Here is an 11,619-nt window from a genome sequence, read left to right on the forward strand (position 1 = left end):
TGTAGGTGTGTGCATGATTGGGTGAGAAAAATGGCTTGGAAATGGCCTATTTTTCATCCACACGGCCAAGGACACGGGCGTGTGTCTCAGTCGTGTGTGATACACGACCATGCAACATGACCGTGTGTCCCTTGTAGCTTTCAAAAGGTTCCAAGTCAGGTAGTTACACGGCCTAGTACACAGCCTGGCGCTCGGGCATGTGAGGCCACTTCGAATGGTACAGGGCCTGGCACACGGGCGTGTGGCTTGGCGGCGTGACCCAAGTCAGAGAGTTACACAGGCATGGACACGGGCTGGACATAGTCGTGTGTCCCTACTTCGAATATCCACACGGCATAAGACATGGGCGTCTTTCATATTTTTCTAAAAAATTCTAAATGTTTCAGATTTAGTCCTGACTTGTTTCTAATGTGTTTTTAGGGCCTCTAGGGCTCGTATAAGGGACAATGTGTATGTTAATGATTGAATTTTCCATGATTGATCTTGTGATATTAAATGTTTAAAGTTTCTTTGTGGATAGTTTGGAAGTGTAATCTCTGGTAATGCTCCGTAACCTTATTCTAGTAATGGATACGAGTGAAATGTGTCACAACTCACACCTCACAATATTCACATAACATGTTTACATGCATAAACATCAATCATATAGTTTAGGGTAAACATATAAACTCTAAATCATGCCTCCGTTGCACTACTCAAATCAATACAACAACAGGGGTAAATTAATCATTTCTCATGCAATGTATAAATCATACATAACTCAACAAGTTAAACATACATACAATTTAAAGCATATGATCTTAGGCTATATTTAAAAGAAACAATTCAAAGTGATAAGAAAGACTCGTTTAATTAAAAAACAAAGATTTAAGGGCTAATTTGTAAGTTTAATAAAATACTTTGAAAAACATCGTAGTAAAATAGAGAGTAAAACTATGAAATTAACCAAATAGGACTTAATCATGCAAATTTTGAAGTCATTTAATCACATTTAAGGACTTTAATTGCATAGTATAAAAATCAAGACTATACTGGAAAACTGTCCAAACCTGGTTCAATCAATCAGTATGTCATGTCGCACCCACACAACATTCCTCATCATGGTGTCGATCCTTTGTCGCGACATCATTTCGGCGTCATTGAGACTTCGTCTGCAACTTTTGCAAAAAAATAATCCAAAATTGCATCTGACATTTTGTCACATTACCAAGCATACCAATTCGTGCATTTAGCCTAATTTATTTAATCCAACATATCATATAACATTTATAGATCATATTAAGCATTCTCGCACACTGCAAAACTTACCAACACATAATTTGACATCCAAGGCAAATAATTATGCTAGCATGCAGTTCCTAACTTCATAAATTAATTACTTAGCATACCAATTTTACATTACCAACATTTTTATGTGCATCAAAGGTCTATTTAATACTGGTAAGTCATTTAAAACTTGCTACAACATCTAGCATGCACAAAAAACATCTATATCCTTATTGACCTACAGGCATACAAATCAGTTATCCTACAACTCAAAACCATCATAACATGCATATTCAAAATCAACATTCTCAAGAAATCAATGATCAAAAACCAATTACAAAAGTCCATAAAATAATTCTTAAAATGTCCATTACAACCCACGAAAATATCAAAGTCTAATTCCCCATGTAAGATTCGACAATTCCATCCTTATTGAACTAGAAAACAAAACATATACTCTAGAAAGTTTGGCCTACTTTTGATCACTTGGATGGCTTAGTTAGTGCTCAAAATGGCTACAAATAAACCACAATCTCAAGGTTATAAGAAAAACATACTATACCATTAACTCATGGAATAGAATTAAGCATAACTCCTATAAATCATATTGAAATATTTGCATATTGTGATTAAGAAACATGTATAAACATATATGCAATGGATAAGTGGATCTCCTAACACACCAAATGACTCATAGAGTATATATCAACTCTTGATTAATTTAGAACTTTGTATACATAATAAATACATTACACACATTAATTACAGCCTTATTTGCATCCAGAAAATAGCAAAATCACATATCTACACACTCTCTTATTACTACCGAAAATTAACTAGTTTTGCCAAAATAAGAAATTCCTTGCCAAATCTTCTTCTAAACCTCAAATTTGATTCCAAACACCCTAAATGTAATTTAATTACATATCTAATTTTTCAATTTCATCTAATTAGTTAGATTTAACTTTTCCAACAAATCAAGAAAGAGGGAAAACATTTGATTCTTAAAAATTCGTTAACGATTTATTAAATTGAATTTAATGTTACTATATGTTACTTTTGAGGGTGGAAGGAAAGGAATTTTTTGTGTTTATAGTAGGTGTAGGAAGGAATGAAAGAAATGAAAGATTGAAGTATTGTCATGGAAAAAGGTCGGAAAGATTGTGAGCATAAATGCCATGGCAATTCTATGAAGATGCTGACGCATCACTTAGTTCTCGTCACTCCCAGCCAGCTAGACGTGTACCAAATAAATCCACATGAAAAAAGGGAGAAAAGTGTATGCTAAGAGGGGGAGCCTACCCTATGAAAGAGGAAAGAGAAGAGAATTCTATACACGAGGATTTTACACAAGGATTTAGGGGTGGTTTTTCTTCTCCAACAAACTCTCATGAAAAATCTGAGTAAAAGTAGAGAGGGTAACAACTAAAGCATAGAGCAGAGACGCAAGGAATGGGACGAAGCATTCAACCCTGGGTCTTGCACAATATTGCAGCACTGGAGTTGGGAGCTAATTTGGCAAAAGCTTTCTGAAGTTCTTCCTCCATTACCTTGATTAATTTTTGTGAATTTTACCTGTTAAATGATGTTTTTGAATGATACCTTTATTTTGGATGTTAATTTCCTACCCATGAGGTAATATCATCAGGTTGGAATTACTTAATGAATCTTTATTTCCATTAATTACCAAACATTATCTTGATTAGATCTATTGTTTCATTCGATTTGCATTATTTTGAATGCATGCATGCAATCTCTATACATAGATGGATGTATGGTATGTTCACAAACTTGATTTAATTCTGAAATGGTTAGATCAATTGGATTATGATCGAATGGTACAAGTGCGTACTCGAAAGAATATTTGTAAGCATTCTAGACATAGTTGGAACCTATTTTAACATGATTAGAAGGTTTCTAAACTTGATTTAAAGTTTCGTTAATGATTTCTGAGGATTTAATGAAATTTCATGAAAATTGTCATAAACATGTCAAAAATTTTCATACCATGAATTGGGTAGTTTTACGTAGTTTAAAGGTTGAGAATCTATCGTAGGTGAATAATTAGGTGAAAAAAATCAATTTTAAACAAAAAGATTGAATATAGATCGATATATTCAAATTTTAAGTTTTCTATGTTGAAGGTTTCGGTCAAAAGATAACCTAGCTTAGGCTTGTGTTTTTTGATTGTTTGATGTGAGTCTTTGGCTGAATATTTATTATGTTATGTGCTTTACTTTTTTGAAGCTTTGGAATCGTTAGAACCTTCTACGAGTAGAGATAAAGGCAAGGAAAAACTAGTTTTAACTTTCAGCTTTTTGCCAAAAGTGTAATTGGTGAGTATTTGAAATAATTGCTTGTGGACATGATTCAATCCATTATTTGAGAATTTAGTTGTAGTCTAAACCCCTACTCTAAATTCCAAGTGTAAGCTTTCTCATACTCATGTTTATCCTGTAAAATATGTGCTTATGTTACTATAAAGATGTGAATTGAGATGAGAGCAATTACATTTGACATGTGTTCATGATTACTGTTGTGAAAGTGCATATGTAGGCATTCCAAACATGCCAAGTGACAGTGATAATTATGTGCTTATGATGTAAATATGCAGTGATAGTTAACTGTAAATCAGTAAGTAATATATGTGTGCTTAATAACAGATAATTTGGACTCGTGATTCTTGAAACCGTTGGATATAGTTGGCATGCCATAGGATTGTTAGTACTCAGTTTTATGTTATATGATTTAGGTGTTGAGGCCTTGGGACATGTTAGAGAGATAAGGGAATGTGAGCTAAGCTCTATTCAATGGGACATGTTGGTGTGTTGGAGAGTGTTAGCCTTATGCTTCACTTTGGGGACATATTTGACTTTATGAGTCTATGTGGTGTGTTGGAGATCCGTGTAACCAATTAGTAGTGACAATTTCCACTTTTACGTTTCATAGCTCAAGTTCCAATTAATCTATAAACATGTTTTTGAGTAAAGTGATGTATGCTTGAATTTTATGTGATTATATGTGTAATGTGATATAGTTAAAAGTGGATATGATTACCATGTAAATGAACTAGTAAATAATGCACGAGTAAGTATAATATGACACTAGAGCTAGAACTGTTGAGGTTGTGCTATATGGTTGTTTCGTTAATACTTGATGAATTTTTTGCATGGTAGTTGTTCTTGGCATTCACTGAGCATGTTAAGCTTATCAACTCCCTTCTTAAACCATTGTAGATTAGTTATGTCCCAGTGTAAGCAGTGTGGTTCCGAGAGGTGATCCAAGCAAGTTATTTTTTGTTATTTCATAGGTATTATTGTTATATGTTGTCGTTTTTGGAATAAGGCAATGTGGTAGACTTTTACTGATATTTGCCATGATGTTTTGGATGCTTCCATAGATTATTTGTTCATAAGTTTATAAGATTTGTTTCGAATCACATTGATAATTGCTCAGACTTACTTTCAATGTTTGAGACTATTATTATGGCCATTTTGATGTTTATTTGATGATGATATGATAACACGATGAATTGGTACAAGTTGGAATGACTTATATGCTTAAAAATATGGTATTTTTCTTGTCTAAGCAAAGGTATTGTTATTCGTGTTGTAAAAATAATACCTCTATGATTTTGAAATGTGCTGGAAGTTAGAATGATAAATTGGTATCGGTAGCCTATCACGAGTATCGATACTTAGGGTAATTTTATCGATACTTTTACAAAATCATTTTTGAGACTTTGGATTTTTTATGAGAAAAAATGCTGATTTGGTACCGATTTTCAATATTGTATCGATATCGTGCAAGGAAAATATCGATACCCATGTTCTAGTATAGATACCTATGTAGTACATTTTGAGATTTTGGTAAATGGACCTTATGCATATTTAATTATTATTTTAAGACTTTTTGATGTATGTTCAGCATGTATAATCGATAAATAAGAATATGTTGTAACACTTCAAACCTGGCCTAGACGTTATGGTCGGATCTGGCGTGTCACATTGAAGTGTCTTTCAAAAATTAGACTAATTGGTAAAAAATCGTTTCTATGTTTTAAAACCCCTTTGTTATTATGTAACAAATCAACTAGTCAAAACGTTTGCCTTGTTATCTGCTATTGTCATAATAAGTTGATCTTAGAACGCGGAAGCTTTTAAAACTCCAATGCTACGATTTCGTGTCTTGGAAAATAGTAATTATTTTGAAAATACATCTTCTCCTAGACTAGCTGTTTAAAATAAGTAAGCACAAGCCCAATTAAAACTTAAACAAACATAAATGGCCATATTACAAAAACATAACCCAACACAACTTTAAATTTAAATTAAAGCAAGTGAAGAACAGCTGCAATAATGTGGACACCTCCAAGTCCCTCGCAACACCAAATCGCTTAAGGTTGAGGATTACCAGCACAGTTACAAGAAAAGAGTGAGTTTATGAAAACTAATTGTGTAATCCCCTATCATCGATCCAAGAACAACAACAAGAACAACAATACCTAGGCTCGAGCCCTATTCAAGATAAGACAGTGTGGGCCTTAGCCCAATACAGTAACAGTGTAGGCCTTAGCCCAGTACAAAATTAGTACAATGCAATAATGCAACCAATCACAATCCAGCCAACACACCTCTCTGTACCACCAACACACCATGTGGGGATAAAATCGACCCACCCAAATTAACACACCAATATCGCAAACAAAGTCGCCAAGAATAGTATCGCAACAAAAGTGCGATATGATGATCGCAAGAAAGTCGCCCGATAATAGTATACTTCCTCCATAACAGTATCCCAACCCCATGCTGTATGTCAAGTCATAAATCATACGTCTATGCAGAATGTCATACTCAATCATAGTCATACATATCATAGCACAAATCAGTTATACATAAGGCCATATCAGTCATTTCATCTTCTAGGGGTATATCAATCATTTTACCCTATGGGGGTATTTCGATCATTTTACCCTATGGGGGTATTTCGATAATTTTACCCTATGAGGTATTTCGGTCATTTTATCCTATGGCGGTATTTTGGTCATTTTACCCTATAGAGGTATTTCGGTCATTTATTGACCTCTCGAAAGGTCCGTAGTTGCCTCGAGCAACTTAGGAAACCTAAATGGTCAAAATAGTGTAAATGGGCCCAAGTGGGCCCACACGTTCGTGTGGCCCGTTCAACCCAGAATTTGCCACGGCTATGGGATCTATATCACCCAGTCCAGTATTGGCCACAATTTTTCTATTTCATCCGTGTGGGGCTACGAGCCCGTTGAGCCCACACGGCCCATTTCAGCCCAATGTGGCCCATTACGGCCTAAGCCCATGAAAATGCTCATGGAGGCCTCTACAGTCTATCACCATGTTTTACGGGTTAGGCTTACCACACGAGCGATCGTATGCTGGTGTGGTCTCAAACGCCGTATTTTTGGCTTTTTGGCTTTTTTTGCCAATCTACGATTACAATGGGGTGTTTACACACTTGATTGTGAAAACGCATCAAGATCCACAAGTTCCAAAACCTACATTCACACAAGGCTTTCCATTAGTCGCTAAACAATAGGGTTAATCTCCCTCTTTTACACCCTTAACCAAAACTAAATTAATACTTGTCTCGACTGTCAAAAGTGGCTTAGCCCACTTATACCACTGACGGAGGTTGACTACAATCTCTTAGACGGGTATCTGCATTACAAACGGATTATTTAAACAAGATTTTTTATACATGTGGTTTAAATCCACTCATCAAAACTTACGAAAACACAGAAAGAACTCGGCCTACACTAAGAATGCTAGCCTAATACTTGCCTTTGATCGAGAGATGAGAGAAAATTTTTGACGACTTGATATGACTTGATACTCCTTCACTCCTTGAGAAGTTCGAACCGTCAGAGAAGAGTTGTCAAGTCGAAAGGCAATAATTGACAAACAATTGATCAAAAGAGGTAGAGGAAGAAGAGCAATTCGGACAAAAGATGCAACACGAACTACTTCAACACTATGCGGTCAAGGTGTGGAAAAGTAGAGAAGCGAAAAGAAGCAACAAAGAGAAGAGGGGAAGAAAAAAAATAGAATTCGGCAGAGGGAAACCAAAAAGCTATTCGGCCAACACAAGAAGGAATAAAAGGGATGAGTGGAAAAAGATAACAAACAAACCCGAGAGGTACACCAAGTCTTAGTAAATTTCGACACCAAAAGCAAAAAGTGAAAAGATTACTGACCGAAACTGAAGCAGACAGAGAGAAAACAACCCCCAAAAACCCCAAAATTGATTATCCTAGTGCCTAATGACCAAATTTAGCACACACACTCCTCAACACTTCTATTCTACGATTTTCTCCTAAAATCTCTCTCCTTACCCCTCCTTGAACCACTCCACCGATTTCTCTTCAACTCCCCCAAAAGCTCCATTCAAATTCCATTCAAACTCCCCTTAGCTGTGTTTCAGTCCAACTCCACTACCTACACAGCTCAACCAGCAAAATAAATACTCCATTGCACAACCCAAGACTTGAACCTCAGACTTCACAATTACACAACACGCCACCTTGCCACTAGACCACAAGCTATTTTTGTGTCATAAAATAAGCACTATAATTTATAAGGCCTACATGCCAGTGTCCAGATTCATTTAAAAGCAAAACCAAAAGAATCTGCAGAAGCCAAGACTTGAACCCAAGCTTCTCAAACACTCCCATACACACCTAAATAACTTAGTCATTAAAGCAAACAAGCAATTTGTGTCATATCAAGCAATTTGTGCCAGTCAAAAGCTATACGAATGTCAAAGTAAAAGACGTTTCCTTCTTTATGTGTCTAGATATATTGTGTAGAATCTGAGATGGTGGTGTGACATCCTGATATTGCAACTTGGCAATTGGGCCAGGTATAGGGTGTTACTAAGTGTTTTTTTATGAGTATTCTTCTGCAATTTTAATGAATTAACTAAGAGAAAGTGTTTTCCAAAATGAACTAGAAATTTATTTATCAAAAGCTATCACTATTTACTTTACAAATACAAATTGATTTTTGGATTATCAAATGAGTTGAGGTAACTTCTCCAGATTTGGCCATGTCGTCCAGACTGGGTTTGGGGGTGTTACGATTGGTGGTATCAAAGTTTAGATTCAAAACTTGGGTTGTGATTTTTGGGTTCAAGTTTTTATGAAAAGTGTTTTGAAAAAATTGTACTTCTGATTAATTTTGACAAATAAGTTTATGAAAATTCTGAGCCTCTAGCGTCGATCCTGTAAATACTTCTTCTTTAGCTATACTTTGTAGTATAGAAAAACACTATAGTGCTAGAATTACTCTTCTTTAGCTAAATACTGTAACAACTCTATAAAAGTTTCTGATAAAATTTTAGATACAAGATTTCTTACAACAAATTTCAACTATTGCATAAAATTTTGAAATTGTAAATAAATTAAGCATAACGAGTACGCGGGAACTTGTGGGCATGGTACTCGTGGGTGTGAAGCACACTGAAGAGGAGCTTGATCTGAGCCATCCTCGATGGGCAACATTCCCAATTTAGATACAAGTGAGACAGTGGGAACACCAACCGTTGAGACTGAGTCCTGGACTTAGACTGTTGGCGACAATGCATTCTCCCATGCCATGATGAGGGTGCTTGAGAGGGTCGCTGGGACCCATATTGGATCTAGTAGCCGAGGGTTGATAATTGGAAACACGAAAATATACACATTTTTTCATGCCCTTTCTAACTCAAATTCATGCAAATGCGTAGTAATTCTTGTCGAAAAATATATAATAATTATAAAAATATTTAAATTGTACTGAAATTATTAACATGTTGAATTTTAATTAATTTTATAATAAATTTTGATTATTTTTTATCATTTTCGACAGATTCGTACAAAGGGCGAAAATTGGCTCGACAAAATATTGTTAGAAGTGCAAAATCGAGAAGCGGTTTTTCAAGCATTGGAGCGAATTGATTTTTCAGTCTAAGATGGTCCAAATTATGAATATTAATTCATAATATATTTAAATTTAATTTTAATCCAATTTATTTTGGGTTAAATAAATTATTCTTAATTAATTATGAAAAGAGGCCTAGTTGAGCTGAACTGAGAAAACCGATCCGATCGAGCACTGGGCAACTCAAAACTATCCCACATGCTGACCCAATTAGCTTATTTGGCTGAATATTTTGCTTGCAAAATATCCCTTGAGGACTCCTTGAATATTCATTCAAAGCCCTCCACTATTCATGCCTTTCTAGATTTGCCCCTACCATAAAATAGCAAATTTGAAGCCTTCAAACTTGTCACATGTGTGGTCGGCCATAGGGGGGACTCCATGGCTACTGATTTTTTTTCCATTTTTAGTAGCCTACTCAAGCTATAAAAACCCCCTTGGGCTGCTCAATTGAATCACATCTGAAAACCTCTCATCCTTTCACTTTCCTTTCACTTTCTCTCTTCAATCCCCTTCCGTTGTTCTTCATTTTCTTCCCCATTTCCTTTTCAGTTTCACCTCTTGAAAAAGAGTCCTTCAGCCACCATTTGGAGTAGCATTCAAGTGTTCGTGGAAGTCTCAGTTTAACATGAACAAGTGGAGAAGGAGGAGCAGAGAAACTTAGTCAAGCCTCGGAGAAACACCGAATTTGATTCTTGTTCCTTATCCTTTTAATTTTATTGTTGTTGTTATGAACATGTGTATGAATAATTCTGATTTTGATATTTTTAATTTAATTAATCTAACACAATTATGTCATCTTGATTAAAATCATCTTTTCAAATCGTGCATTGGAACTTTTATTTTCTATTTATTTATTTTACTTAGTTAAAAATCTTAGTTTTTAATCACCTCCTCCAATAAAATATTTTTCTTCACCAAAGTGCTTTTACTTGCATTCATAAATAATTCTGTTCATAGTCCCTATGGGAATGGTAACTCGACATTTACTTGTCACTTTATTACTTGTTGCGGTTGTGTACACTTGCACATTTTCGTCATTCCAAGTTTTTGGCACCATTGCTGGGGACTGTTTTAAAAGTCATTATTCGTGAATTTGTGGATTTGTGAATTTCGCATTTTGGTTTATTTTTTTGTTCAATTTTAACTTAATTAATATTTTTTGTGTTATATCAGGTGTTTATAAGTACTGATTCAATTATCGATTTACTCCCCGTAAACCCTGTGATTGAAAGAACTTTTCGACAATGAAGAAGACAAGCAAGTCAGAGAAGGACCGAAGAGATGAACTTTGAAAATCTGAATCAAGGAAATGGAGCAAACCCTGCTCAAAATCCTATCCTTATTGCTGATGATAGGGATAGAACTCTAAAGCAGTATGTCGTGCAAGTGTTTCATGATCTTAATCCGGGTATTAGGAGACCTAAAATTGAGGTACAACAATTTGAACTGAAGCCAGTCATGTTCCAGATGCTTTAGAAGGTTGGCCAATTCAGCGGAATGCCTACCGAAGATCATCATATTCACTTAAGACTGTTTATGGAGGTGAGCGATTCTTTCAAGTTAGCCGGAGTACCCGAAGATGCACTACAATTAAAGTTGTTCCCAAATTTGCTAAGGGGCAGAGCTCGAGCCTGATTGAACTCATTGACACAAAATTCCATTTTAACATGGTAAGATTTAGCAGAAAGATTCCTCATGTAGTATTTCCCACATAGCAATAATGCTAAGTTGAGAAACGAGATCACCACTTTCCAAAAAATGGCTGATGAGTCCTTGTACAAAGCATGGGAAAGGTATAAAGAATTATTATGGAAGTGCCCTTATCACGAAATCCCTCATTGCATCCAACTTGAGACATTTTATAACGGTCTCAATGCTCACAAAAGGATGGTAGTGGACACTTTTGCTAATGGTGCTATCCTTTTTAAGTCTTATAACGAAGCTTATGAAATCATTAAGAGAATTGCCAGCAGCAATTATCAATGGCCAACCAATCGAGCAGTGTCAAGAAGATAAGTCGTTGGAATACATAAAGTGGATTTGCTCACTCCAGTCGCATCTCAGGTATCTTTGATTTCTTTAATGCTTAAAAATTTTACCACTAATGGGTTTAATAGTTTGTAGCTCTACCACCCAATCAATTTTAAAATATAGCATGTGTCTATTCTGGGGAAAGACATTTGTTCAAAGAATGTCCATCAAATCAAGGATCCGTGTATTACATGGGTAATCAAAACCAGTCGAGGAAGGTAAGGACTGCAATCCAATTTTCATAACCCATTTTTGCGAAACCACCCTAATTTCTATTGGAGTAACCAAGGGGCTAGAACCAGTAACACTTATGCCCAACCTAGACTGACCCAACCACCTATTTTTACCCGGCAAGTTCGGAAGAAACCTC

General features: G+C 35.5%; 1 non-coding gene across 1 annotated transcript; it reads right to left on the reverse strand.

Moving 5' to 3' along the window:
* Positions 1-10,943: 10,943 nt before the first annotated feature.
* On the reverse strand, positions 10,944-11,050 carry LOC128042665 (small nucleolar RNA R71). Its single transcript, XR_008198180.1, has one exon. It is a non-coding gene; the product is annotated as a small nucleolar RNA R71 (small nucleolar RNA).
* Between the last annotated feature and the right edge of the window lie 569 nt (positions 11,051-11,619).

The sequence above is a fragment of the Gossypium raimondii genome, chromosome 7 (assembly GCF_025698545.1).
Source record: "Gossypium raimondii isolate GPD5lz chromosome 7, ASM2569854v1, whole genome shotgun sequence".
Lineage (NCBI taxonomy): Eukaryota > Viridiplantae > Streptophyta > Magnoliopsida > Malvales > Malvaceae > Gossypium > Gossypium raimondii.